This window comes from Balaenoptera physalus (genome assembly GCF_965194825.1).
Source record: "Balaenoptera physalus genome assembly, chromosome: 12".
NCBI classification, from domain to species: domain Eukaryota; kingdom Metazoa; phylum Chordata; class Mammalia; order Artiodactyla; family Balaenopteridae; genus Balaenoptera; species Balaenoptera physalus.
This window is the reverse complement of record NC_138897.1, coordinates 11,097,988-11,111,920: the sequence shown is the minus strand read 5'-3', so window position 1 is coordinate 11,111,920 and position 13,933 is coordinate 11,097,988. Positions and strand designations below refer to the sequence as shown.

Here is a 13,933-nt window from a genome sequence, read left to right as displayed (position 1 = left end):
AGACTAAATATTTGTGCACCCCCCCCACAAATTCGTATACTGAAACCCTAACCGCCAACATGACCGTATTAGAAGCTAGGGCCTGTGAGGAGATGATAAAGCTTAAATGAGGTCATCATGGTGTGGCCTTAATCTGATAGAGCTGGTGTCCTTATAAGGAGAGGAAAAGACACCAGAGCTTTCTCTCTGCCATGTGGGGACAAAAAGAAGGCAATCTCCACACCCTCTCCAGCATTTATTGTTTCTAGATTTTTTGATGATGGCCATTCTGACCGGTGTGGAGAAAAGGGAACACTCTTGCACTGTTGGTGGGAATGTAAATTGATACAGCCACTATGGAAAACAGTATGGAGGTTCCTTAAAAAACTAAAAATAGAACTACCATACGACCCAGCAATCCCACTACTGGGCATATACCCTGAGAAAACCATAATTCAAAAAGAGTCATGTACCACAGTGTTCACTGCAGCTCTATTTACAATAGCCAGGACATGGAAGCAACCTAAGTGTCCATCAACAGATGAATGGATAAAGAAGATGTGGCACATATATACAATGGAATATTACTCAGCCATGAAAAGAAACGAAATGGAGTTATTTGTAGTGAGGTGGATAGACCTAGAGTCTGTCATACAGAGTGAAGTCAGAAAGAGAAAAACAAATACCCTATGCTAACACATATATATGGAATCTAAGGAAAAAAAAAAAAAAGGTCATGAAGAACCTAGGGGCAAGATGGGAATAAAGACACAGACCTACTAGAGAATGGACTTGAGGACACGGGGAGGGGGAAGGGGAAGCTGTGACAAAGTGAGAGAGTGGCATGGACATATATACACTACCAAATGTAAAATAGATAGCTAGTGGGAAGCAACCGCATAGCACAGGGAGATCAGCTCAGTGCTTTGTGACCACCTAGAGGGGTGGGATAGGGAGGGTGGGAGGGAGGGAGATGCAAGAGGGAAGAGATATGGGGATATATGTATATGTATAACTGATTCACTTTGTTATAAAGCAGAAACTAACACACCATTGTAAAGCAATTATACTCCAATAAAGATGTTTAAAAAAAAAGAAGGCAACCTGTCTGCAAGCCAGGAAGACCATTCTCCTCTTTCCTTGATGCACTTCACTCTGACTCCATCACCTTTACTTTCACTAAAGATTTCAGTGTTCTTTATGACACCAAAGCAGAGAGTCCACTCCTCCTTTAACGTAACACTTCAGCAATTTTGACATTCTTGAGCTCATCTTTTCCTCATCTCTCCTGTTTTTTCTTAACTTTCACTTCTCTTTCTTTTATTTCCACTTATTTTCCTTCATCTCTTGAAAATAATACTATAATGACATTCATATTTATTCTCAATGGTCAGAAAAAAATGGTAAGATTTTGTCATGAATACTCTTATTCTTAAGAAAATAAATATTAAAGCTGAAGTCCCCTGTGGTATCTAATACAAGAAACGTTCCCTTTCCCTTGCTCCAGAGACATTCCTTATTGTACATTTTGTGTAAAATCATCAGCCTTCCCTTTCTAATTTCACATGTAAACATAAGTGGTGTCTGTGTGTGTGTATACACACTTTATGGTATTATTTGACTACTTAAGTTTTTCAAGTGATATTGACAAGGGCAGCACAGACTCACCACTTTTCCTGCACCTGCTTTGCACCCGCCAACTTCTCCTTCTTTGCCAAATGATTATTAGACAAATTCAGAATTGTCTGTCCCCCTGAAACTAGCTAAACACAGAGAAAACATTTCCTGTTCTCAGTCCTGTAGGGGACTGAAACGTCCTCTACTTGCAGAATAACCCCAATGGTAAATCAGTCCATCCGAAAATTGTCCACGCCTCCCTGTAAATGATTATGACAAAACCACCCTGCCAGATACGCTGATCTTACGATCTGAGGTGCTCTCCTACTGCAAATACCTGAATAAAATCTCTCTCCTTATTTTTCTGGTTTTTGTCATTGTGCCATACTAAACATGGATTTCTCTGCCATTTGATCAATGAAAAGCATTCATACCACTTAAGTCTCAATGCCCTGTTTAGCTATATATTAATTAAATTTTGTACTTTTTGTTGAATTAATCTAGAAATATTTAAATAATGAGACTATAGCTCATTTATATTACTATCTTAAAGATGGATAATTAGATTATACTCAAACACCAGCAATGTTTACTTGTTAATGTCTTCATGTACATATGTATGTTTCCCCTAGCTTATAATAATAATAATCATAAAATAATAGCATTGTATTTCAAATGCTTTGCATGTGATTACTCATTTTATCCTCATAATATTTTTATAATAGGTGCCAGTATTATTCTGTTTTACAAATAGAAAACTGAGACAAAGCTTATGCAATTTGCCTAAGGAGTATTTTCAGTTAGTAAGACTATGCATTTTTTTTGTTTTGTTATATAAGACCAAATTGTTTTCCAAGGTGGCTGATCCATTTTACTCCTTCACCAGCAGTGTATGGAGAGTATCCATTCCCCCATATCCTCATTAAAAATGGATAATGTCAGACTTTTTAATTTTTGCAAGAATGATGAATGAGAAATATTTCATTGTTTCTATTTGATTTATTCTGATTAATACGTGTTTATTTTCCCTTCACTTTTTTTTTTCATTTTATGAATTGTTTATTATTGTTCATAGCCAATTTTCTAATTTGATTGTTTGAGTTTTCCTCATTGATTTGTAGGTATTCTTTTTTTTTTTTAAAGCTTGAGTTCTCTCTTCAGTTTTTTTTTTTAATTTTTATTTATTTATTTATTTATTTATTTATTTATTTATTTATTTATTTATTTATTTATTTTTGGCTGTGTTGGGTCTTCGTTTCTGTGCGAGGGCTTTCTCCAGCTGCGGAGAGCGGGGGCCACTCTTCATCGTGGTGCGTGGGCCTCTCATCATCGCAGCCTCTCCTGTTGCAGAGCACAGGCTCCAGACGTGCAGGCTCAGCAATTGTGGCTCACGGGCCCAGTTGCTCCGTGGCATGTGGGATCTTCCCAGACCAGGGCTTGAACCCGTGTCCCCTGCACTGGCAGGCAGACTCTCAACCACTGCGCCACCAGGGAAGCCCTGTAGGTGTTCTTTAAATATACCTAGATATTAAAGCTCTGTCCAACAAATTTTGCTCTTATTTCTTTGCTTACACAGAATGTTTTTAAATTGACTGAAGTCAAATTAATCACTATTTTATTTAAAGTTTTTGATATTTATATATACTTTAAGAATATTATCTTTCCCAAGTTCATAAATATATCTTTTGTTTGGATTTAGATATGACAGTAAATTATCTTCTACCTAGCTTCTATCTTCAGGTGGCCACCAGAGGGAGTGTTTGGGATTACAGCACAAAGAATTCATGCTAATTAAGCTTCAATTATAGGCACAGAGGGTAAAAGAGGCTTCGGTACTAGCCGAAGTACAATATTTTTGCCAAATGAGAGCCAAGCACAACTGAATTACCCCGTTGTAATTTTATTTCCCAAATATGTCTTTTTAAAAAAAATAATATTGAACACATTGCCTTCTATTCTTAATATCCTAAGATTTTTATCCAAGACTGTATATCTGGATACATTTTTTGACGTATTTAAGTGCATATATTTTCCACCTTATTCTACCAATGTGGCAACTTGCAGTGTTTGAATTTTAGATGGTAAAGCAAATTCATACTGGTGGAAAAATGCCAGCTTGGCACTGATCTTCCAGTTCATGAATTTGTTCTTCTATTTTAAAATGCTGTTAGATTCATCTATTCAGCTCCAAGTTTTATTTATTGCATTATTCAAATTTAAAATTTCCATTTGATATTTTTTTTACTATAGAATTCTGATGTAATTCCTTATTATATCGTCTAATTTCTGGCATACATAAACCATACACATTTCAAGAACTTTGCCTGAATATTCTGATATCTAAACCTCCTATGCGTTATGTCAAGTGGTCTGTTTTTTTTCCTTTTTTTCAGTCATATGGGCTTATTTACTGGTAAGCTTGGTAATGCTTCATTGAATACTGGATATTACATGAAAAATTGTTTGACGTATTTTACTCTTGAGAAGATGATTAATGGAGTTAAAATGCTCTGAAAACATTGTATTTTTCTGGCAAATGGTAACAGAACTAAATTATATTAGACTTCAGTAAATCAAGCATGTATATCTTAATTTGTGGGGTAATAACTAAAAGAATAGCAAAAGATGTAAATTGAATAAGCCAGAATAAAGTCACAAAATGGAATATTTAAAATATTTAAATGATCCAAAGAAAGCTCTCTCCAAATGTAAGTTCTGTCATGAGAAGGAAGCAAGAACTTTGTAATCTGGATAAGATTTTACTAAGAATAAAATAGATGATCAACAAGGAACTACTGTAGAGCACATGGAACTCTACTCAATATTCTGTGATAACCTATATGAGAAAAGAACCTAAAAAAAGAATGAATATATGTATATGTATTACTGAATCACTTTGCTGTACACCTGAAACTAATACAGCATTGTAAATCAACTATATTCCAATAAAATTAAAATTAAAAACAGATTTTACTAAAACAATCTGGCTCTCAGTATTCTACTATTTTAAATTTAAGGTACTAAGTAAACATTATTTTTACTATTGTTTTTTCACTTCCCTATGCATTTATAACCAACAAGAGAATATTTAATGTCTTGACAAAATGTTTGAGGTCGTCACTGAACAGTCGTATTCTTCCTATTGACTAAGATGGCTTTGCACAGGTTTATCCATCCTTGTAAGCGTAATCTTTTGCCACATCTGCCACTGTAACTGGAAATGATTCCACAGGGGTAGGCTAAGTGAAAAAGCATCTGTTTTTACTGTTTATGTTTCATGAAGGATGAAGTATGAGAGTTAAGCATGACCATTGTGTGGATTTGATTCAACAAGAAAGCATATGTGTTTCTTTCATCATATTAAATTTTTTCATGACTAGTGATTCCATTAAATATTAGTATTATTTTTTTCTGATTTCTATCAATTTTTAAAAAAATTTTATTTCATATTATTGTTGATTTACAACGTTGTGTTAGTTTCAGGTGTACAGCAAAGTGATTCAGTTATACATATACCAACTTTTTTTCAGCTTCCTTTCCCATATAGGTTATTATGTAATATTGAGTAGACTTCCCTGTGCTATACAGTAGATCCTTGTTGATTATCTATTTTATATATAGTAGTGTATATATGTTAATTAAATATTAGTATTGTTAACCATGTTTTCAAACATCATATGGATAACAAGGTGATAATTTAGAAAAATTTTCTGCCTAGGCAGCAAATTCCTGTAGAGGTTTTAAATTTTAAGCCGTAATTTGATGCTGTGGTGGTAATTCAAGCATGTAATAGTATAAAAGCTAACAAACATTAGTTTAGTTACAGGCATATTTACAATAAACATCTAAAAGATTAGGCGGGATCAACGTCGTGGAAGGACTTCAATGCTAGGCTGGGGAATATGTATTTAGTTTGGAAAAAAATACCAGAACTACTGGCAGTGCTTGAATGTTAACAGCTGATACTTTAAAGGATTTACTTTGCACCAGGCATTATGTTAAGCACTTCATGCATATTAATTTTATTCTCACCTTTACCAGGTATTACTATTGTTATTCCCATATTACAGATGAGGAAATGGAGGCATATAGAGGCTAAGTAATTTGATGAAATACACACAGGAGGAAGTGGCCATGCTGGAATATAATGCAGGCCATCTGGTGTAGAATACGCTCTCTCTGTACCATATCACAACACACACAGCATAAACTAAAAGAAATTAGGATAGTTGAAAAATACTTAGATTTTATGTGAGTTTAGAGAGTATATCAAAATTTCATCCTAAAAAAATTGATCTGGTAAGATAATGAAAAGAAAGAAGAAAATTTTTAGATTTTTCTTCAATAATTATACTCAAATATTAGTGCTTTAAATATTTTTAATATAGGAATAAACAGAATTATGATTTTACTAGATTTTTATTTGTTCTATTTTGATTTACAAATCTTATCCATTTTTCTACTAGCCATTCTTGTTTTCTCTAATTTTCTTCCAGTCTCTAGGTTAAGTGCTTGTCATTGAAAATAAAATTCAGGGACTTCCCTGGTGGTGCAGTGGTTAAGAATTCACCTTCCGCTTCAGGGGACAGGTTCGAGCCCTGGTCCAGGAAGATCCCACGTGCCGCGGAGCAACTAAGCCCGTGTGCCACAACTGAGCCTGCGCTCTAGAGCCCGCGAGCCACAACTACTGAGCCTATGTGCCTAGAGCCCGTGCTCCGCAACAAGAGAAGCCACCACAATGAGAAGCCCGCGCACCACAACAAAGAGTAGCAGCCCTCGCTCGCTGCAACTACAGAAAACCCGCGTGCAGCAACAAAGACCCAACGCTGCCAAAAATAAAATAGTTTATTAAAAAAAAAAAGAAAATAAAATTCAAAAATAAAGAGGAAAACTACATTACCTTTTTGTTAGAGTCTACTTCTTATCCATAATTTATTTTACAATTTCACCATGAGGATCAATGTATATTTACATTTCTACTCCAAAACAATGAAACATTCATATTTATTTTTTGTTTACAATACTAATGAATGGCCTGTTGTATTATTTCTCCATGGGTGGGCAATGTAATCTCTGAATTCAACGAATAAAAGAATTTAAGAGTAATTGTGAAGACTAGCTTATTTGTTTTAATTGTGAGACCAATAGATGTCTTTTTTATATATCTTTTTTTTTTGTTTGTAACAAAGGACTATAGCTTCTATAAATCAAGACAAGGTATATTTTAAGAATAAATACATATGAATATAAAATACAGGCAACAGACTGAAAGAATCCAACCAAACAGAATGAATGACTCATTCTGGCATGGGAGTTCTGCAAAGAATTGAGTTTGAAAGGTGACTTCAGCTATTCCTGTACATATTTTAAATTTTAAATCCTAAAGCATAAAGCTTGTATAACAGTTGCTAAATACGCCTGCCATGGGTATATGTGTTTATTATTCTTTTTAATTTTTAAATCATTTCCCTCACCCTTTTACAGCATACTCTCTCCCCAGGACTCAATTAAAAAAAAAAAAGTTATTGTCAGTGGCGGACATCTCTAAGTTATTTGATAAGCAGTCAGTTTCTTATGTTATTTCCCATTCTGGACATGTAGTTATCAAGGATCTTTTACATGAAAATTAAATACCAAAGGATTTATTTTAAATGGTAACCCACTCATTGCCTTAAATGCCACACACTCTCCCTAGATTGTGATTAAAATACATATAATGTAGCATATTGTTTTTCATTTCCTGAAAATTTAAGGAGCATGCCTTGGGATGGTTAATTTGATGTGTCAACTTGGCTGGGCCATTGGTAGCCAGATATTGGGTCAAACACCAATCTGGATATTGCTGTGAAGGTATTTTTTTTTGAGATGAGATTAATATTTAAAGTAAACACTCGAGTCAAACAGATTACCCTCCCGAATGTGGGTGAGACTCAGCCAGTCAGCTGAAAGCCTTAGGTGAAAACTGAAAGAGGTGGAATTCCCTGGCGGTCCAGTGGTTACGACGCCGTGCTTCCACTGCAAGGGGAATGGGTTTGGTCCCTGGTCAGGGCACTAAGATCCCACATGCCATGTAACACAGCCAAAACAAAACAAAAAATCATCCAAACAAACAAAAAACTCAAAGAGGTATGAGGAGAAGATCCTGCCTTCATGCTGTCCAAATGAAGATTGCATTTGGACTTAGGCTGCAGTATTAGCTCCTCTCTGGGTCTCCCACCTGCCCTGCAGAATTTGGACTTGCCATCCTCCACATTCACATGAACCAATTCCTTAAGATAAATCTCCCTAGGTATAATATGGATAGATAGATAATCTCCTCTCTCTCTCCATATACATGTGTGTGTATTTATGTGTCTCTCTGTGTGTACATATATTAGTCCCTGCCTCCCCCAACCCCTGTCCTGTTGGCTCTGCCTCACTGATGGACCCTGAGTAATACATGGTTTCATTTAATTTTTGACTTTTACATTTTAAAACATTTAAAGCCCTGGGCTCCGGCCATAACCTGCTATCACAGATTCATCCCACCACATTTTGAAAGGTGCTCTACAGCCAGGATTGAGGCTCTAAAATATGTTCTTTCCTAAGCTGTAACATCCCAATTTACTACAGGTGAGTAACATGGGAAAAACATGAAGCCACCACTAAAATCCAGATTAACATCAAGCAGATATTCCTCGGTTCTGAAACATCTCTGCTTTCTCCTGTCCAGTTAAGCAGAATGAAACTCAGTTGTGCCTACTACAGTTAGATAAAAATCACACTGAAATCCTCACTGATTTGGGATTCAAACAATGACCCAAGCTAGAGAGATACGGGAATGTATTTAAGCAAAGAGAACAGAATTCTCCCTTAATTTTCAAACAGATTTTTTAAGAGATGCTGGCTTGCCATCTGTTTTCATCTGTTTTGTACACATCACATTTCCTAATCTAAACAAGTATCATAGACATTCGATATAAAGAAATGAGATACTTCCACTGCCTTCGAACATTAGAAAAAGTGAGGCCCTAGAGTAAGACCCTGTTGCCCAATCACACTTTGTTTGATGGATGGGTCAGTGTCACTCCTGGGTTACTGATGTTAATGAGACACTTAGCATAGCTCACTCATAACAGGCCAAATTCTTTCAGCCTATTTAGAAAGGTACGAGATGATGCAGTAATCTGTTGTCTTTTTTCCATCATATACCATTTTGAGTTTTCAAAATATATGTGAAAATAATATTGTAGGTTATTTATACATATGCATATGTATTTGAAGAAGCTAGGAAGATCATACTTCCATTCTCATTGACAATACCCTTGTGTTTTTTTTCAAAAACAAAAAAAGTGAGGGAGAAACTAATCTCATACAGAAATTTTAAAAATGCGCACATTCTGAGATCTTAAAATTACTTTTTTTCTTTCTTCTTGGGGGTTGCTGTTGTCTCCCTAGTCTTCTCTTCCTACTCCTCCTTTCACTGTTGTCTGTCTCACTCTTTCTTTTTCCTCTTTTTATGACATTATTCTTTTTAGCTTAGAACAAATAGCCTTTGTGCCTTTTTTTTTTTTTTAACCCAGGGTTCTGTAATTTCATTTTTTATGTGTGCTCAAGTATTTTTCCTCCACAAGCAATTACAAGTGCCATGTCAGCACAAAGTAATTACATGCTTTTATAGATTATTTGATAATTATTCCTGACATTACTAAGTACTTTCAAATATTAATGTGTAATGTTTTTAGAATTCATGTTATTAAAGCATTCAAAGAGATTTTTGAAAGAGAAAGAAACCTGTATTGCAAAGCATCTGTACTCTATTTTCTCCATTTGCACATGAAAAGCATTAAGTGCATGTGTAACTAATAGGATTTTCTGAACATAAAATGTTCAGAAAAAGTAAGTGGTCTTGATTTTCTCAAAGAAGAGGAATATGAGCCATAGATACACTTTTCTGAAGTCAGAAAACGTTACCTCATTTTCATTGATTGATTCATTGACAAATATTTATTGGATGTTTACCATTTGCCCGGAATAGTATTAAATGCTGGGAATACATCAGGAAACAAAAATGAGCTTGGTTCCTGCTCTTATTGTTTTTTCAACCCAGTGGAGTAAATGGATATTGCTCAAATAATCACACAATTAGATTATTAAAGTTGCAACTTTGAAAAATACTATGCAGGGGTGGTACAGAGTGCCAGATACAATATGGAGGTTTGACTCAGTCCTTGTTGAGGGCGAAGAGAGAAAATTCACCACTGATTCAATATTTGAAAGATGAATAGGAAACAAGTTTGCTAAGAGAATTCTGGGCTAAGAATCTGGTCTGGGAAAAAAAATCCAAGAAACACGTATTGCAGGCTCACAGAAAAGGAGGCTGGATCTGACAAAAGATGCAAGAGGAAGGTACCTGCTGCAAGCCATGCCAAAGATTATACTTATGCACAAAAGATTAATGAGGCATCTTGTTAAGGTTTTAAGCATGCAGGAAATATCCAATTTGAAATTACCTAGGTGGAGATCTAGGAAGCCATTTAAAAAGCTATTCAAGATGAGAAATCATAAGTTGAGACTATTGTGGGGATAGAGAAGGAAAGATGAGAATTATCTTGCTGAAATGGGATGGCAGGGACAAGTGTCAAGAATCTCTCTTAGGGGCTTCCCTGGTGGCGCAGTGGTTGAGAGTCTGCCTGCCAATGCAGGGGACACGGGTTCGAGCCCTGGTCTGGGAGGATCCCACATGCCGCGGAGCAGCTGGGCCCGTGAGCCACAATTACTGAGCCTGCGCGTCTGGAGCCTGTGCTCCGCAACAAGAGGCCGCGATAGTGAGAGGCCCGCGCACCGCGATGAAGAGTGGCCCCCACTTGCCGCAACTAGAGAAAGCCCTCACACAGAAACGAAGACCCAACACAGCCATAAAAAAAAAAAAAATCAATCAATTAATTAATTAAAAAAAAAAAAAAAGAATCTCTCTTACATTTCTGCCTTAAACAACTGGAAATACAGAACGGTGAGAGAGGACTGAGTTTTCCGTCAAGGATCCTGAATGCCATACCTGGTTTTGAACGTGTTTGATTTGAAAGTATTTGAAGTCTTCTCAAGCAGTTATGTCAAATAAGTGGCTGAATATATAAGCTGAATCATAGATGGAAATTCTCGGCCAGATTTTGATGCTTAATAGATGTTTAATGAAAGAAGAAAGGAGAGCTTGTTTGAATTAAGTTTAATATTAAGCCAAGTCTCAAGTCTTGGTCTTGTGACCCTGTGCTCTTTTCACTCTGCCATGTTACCACATTTTGATATTTTATTTCTATGAAATAGCTCTTACACTGCTATTACTTAGCTTCAATGAGAGTTGTCTCAAGTTTGTGGTCTCCTGGGATAACTGATGCTTTTGGTGACTGACCCAGGCCCCATAGGTTCTGTGAGCATTAGTTGCTAATGGCTCATAGAGCCTCTTTCTACAAAGTATTTCCCTTGACCAACTAAAGCCCACCTCATCTGACAGGCTCCCACACCTGGTATCCTGCAGCCAATGACTAACTCTTATGGGAGTAAAAAGGGTTAGCTTCTTCACCTCAAGGTGGGACACCTATGCAGTGTAATTTACACTCCAGAGTCATCACCCCACTTGGATCAGCCTAAGGGAAGACAAACCTGGGTCCCCATCCTTGCTCAGCTATCTCTGGTTCTCTCAATCCCTTTCATCTGTGCTTGAAGAGCAGCCTTCATAGTATAAAGTTGTGTTACAAGCACCCTCAAACTTAGTGGCTTTTAAACAATAACATTTATTTTGCTCACTAATTGAAATTTGGGTAGGGCTTGGGGACAGTTTTTATCTGCTCTATTCACCTGTGACTTGAGTAGCTAAAATCATCTCAAGGCTGGTTCTTGCTGATGCTGCATAAACTCAAATGACTGTAAGCTGGAACAGAGATGCTCATGTAGACACCTCTTACTATCTTTACGTAGTGTTTTTGCATAATCCCTCCAGCATGGTGGCTCCTTACATATTAACTCAACACTCTGAAGGCATGAGTCACAAGACAGAGAGCCAGGAAGAAGCTCTAGCATTCTCACAGTTTAGCCTCAGAAGTCACAAAGCAGTGCCTCTACCCCATTCTCCCGGTTTGAGCTACCACAAGCCTATCCAGGTTCAAGGGGGAAGGGAAATTGATTTAATTAATTTCAACTCTTGAAATCAGATACAAACAAGGTTCTGAAAGAACATATGTGGACTGGACAACTTGCCACACTTCAATAAAACACATTTATCCAAATCCCTGTCTCAGGCTCTCCTCTATGGAATCTAATAAAAACTACTGGGAAAAGTGAATCAGTCTCTTATCCTCCTAATATTTTTCTAGAGTTTGTAATTATTTTTGAAAATATTTTTAGTAACCCTACTTATCATTAAAAACTCATATAAATTGCTGTTAACATAAACTCAGTACTTTTATTATGTCTGTTGACTTTATAGACAATACCAGTGGAAATGAATCAATCAAAAATTTATCCTCTTGCATCATTCTGTATTTTATAAAGAACTTTCAAAAAATATCCCATTCATTACACATTTGTGATATTTTATAGCATTCATCACTGTTATAATCAAAAAGTTTCTTTTTATAGGATTTTATTTCTTATGACTAGGAAAGTGAAATTTTATTACATAATACTGAAGACATAAAACAAACTAGTTTTTTCTCAAATAAATGCAATACATTGTTTAGGAAAAAAACAGTGAAGGTCAAGGGCTTCTATTCTTCAAACATTAAATTGAAGATAATAGGTGGGATCAAATTGTCCACTGGGGAACAATTTTATTCCAATGTAGAGTAAGAGGAAATGGAAAATAAGAGTTTCTTAAAAGCCATGGAGAGACCCTAATTTTGGATCAAAGCATGTGAGTTTGAGTAATCATAGAAGAACATTAAGGATGAAGAATGAATGGTTGTGTTGGATGAATCACAAGAGAAGTTGAAAAACAGAGAGAAAAATGCAGTGTATTGCAGACTGGCCTGCCATGGAATTTACGGAGAGTAGGACTGAGCCAGAAGAGAGTTCTTTGTTGGCCTAGGTTACCAAATTTATTTACCAAAGTCCTACACACTGTTGTTGGTTTGGATGTTTCATCATTTGAATGTATAAATGGGTCATTTACCAATTATCATTTGAGCTAAATTTTGCTTTCTTGTATTTCATGGTTGTAAACCAAGTTATTTTCATACCAACGTACATGTAATCTTTCAGCTTTACAATCTGGAGTAACACAAGTTGTTGATGTTAATTACTCCTCTGCCACCTGTGTTTTCAGTGAAAAGCTTTGCCAACTGACTTAGGTTTAACTCTTGTTAGGTTTAGAACTTCTAAGATTTTTTTAATAAATATGTGAATAACTTTGTGAGCCTTGATAAAATATTTACTGATTCAAATGAAAATATTTCTCAGTGCTCACTAAGGGCTGCATCAACTGTTTGGTGTCTTATAAAAGTAAATGTAATTGATTCTCAAAATTGCCCAAGGAGAGTGATATTTGTTCCTGTTAATTGATGAGAATGTGAAATCAAAAAACTTAATTTGCTTTTAATGGGTCAAAAAGATGGTGAATTTTAAAAACTGAGGTTTTAACCCAATACTTACTATGCTGCTGTTGCCATGTGAATTGAATAAAATAATCAAGAAACTCCCGTACAAACGATTTGTAAATTCTAAACAATATGACTTAGGAAAATTGATTTTATCTGGGGTCTCTTAATATTTTAAGTAATTCTATTAGCTCTGTTTCTCACTGAAAAAATATTTATACATGTAGTTAATACATATATTAAATATATGTATAAATAAGTAAAATTATATATTTAGTATATGTACATATATAATTTTCTTAGTTTTTCATGTTCCTGAATAAAAGCTTAATATTTATAAACAAAATTATAACTTCAGATTAATTTCCAAGAAATTTAAGTTGTTTCATCTTCACTTGAATTGATAATTAATAGTCACTCTTTATATTTTAATTCAAATTTTTCCTGTCCTTCACACATTGTGAATCAATCATAAGCATTTAAATAAAATATTAGAAGAGCATGAAATTAACCCTTGTGAAATTTAGTAAATCTGTGATTCAGAAATAATTACTCCCCCAAATGAAAAGCCAACTACACAATGGGAGAAAATATTTGCAAATGATGTGACTGACAAGGGCTTAATTGCCAAAATCTACAAACTCATACATCTCAACAACAACAAAAAACTCAATCAAAAAATGGGCAGAAGACTTAAGTAGACATTTCTCCAAAGAAGAAATACAGATGACCAATAGGCACATGAAAAGATGCTCAACATCGCTAAT

General features: G+C 35.4%; 1 long non-coding RNA gene across 1 annotated transcript in view; it reads right to left on the bottom strand.

Moving 5' to 3' along the window:
- Window positions 1-2,757: 2,757 nt before the first annotated feature.
- LOC309639132 overlaps window positions 2,758-13,933 on the bottom strand; it is a 932,641-nt gene continuing 921,465 nt past the window's right edge. The window contains exon 2 of the long non-coding RNA XR_014251494.1: window positions 2,758-6,297. This is a non-coding gene — a long non-coding RNA (uncharacterized lncRNA). The remainder of the gene's footprint in view (window positions 6,298-13,933) is intronic.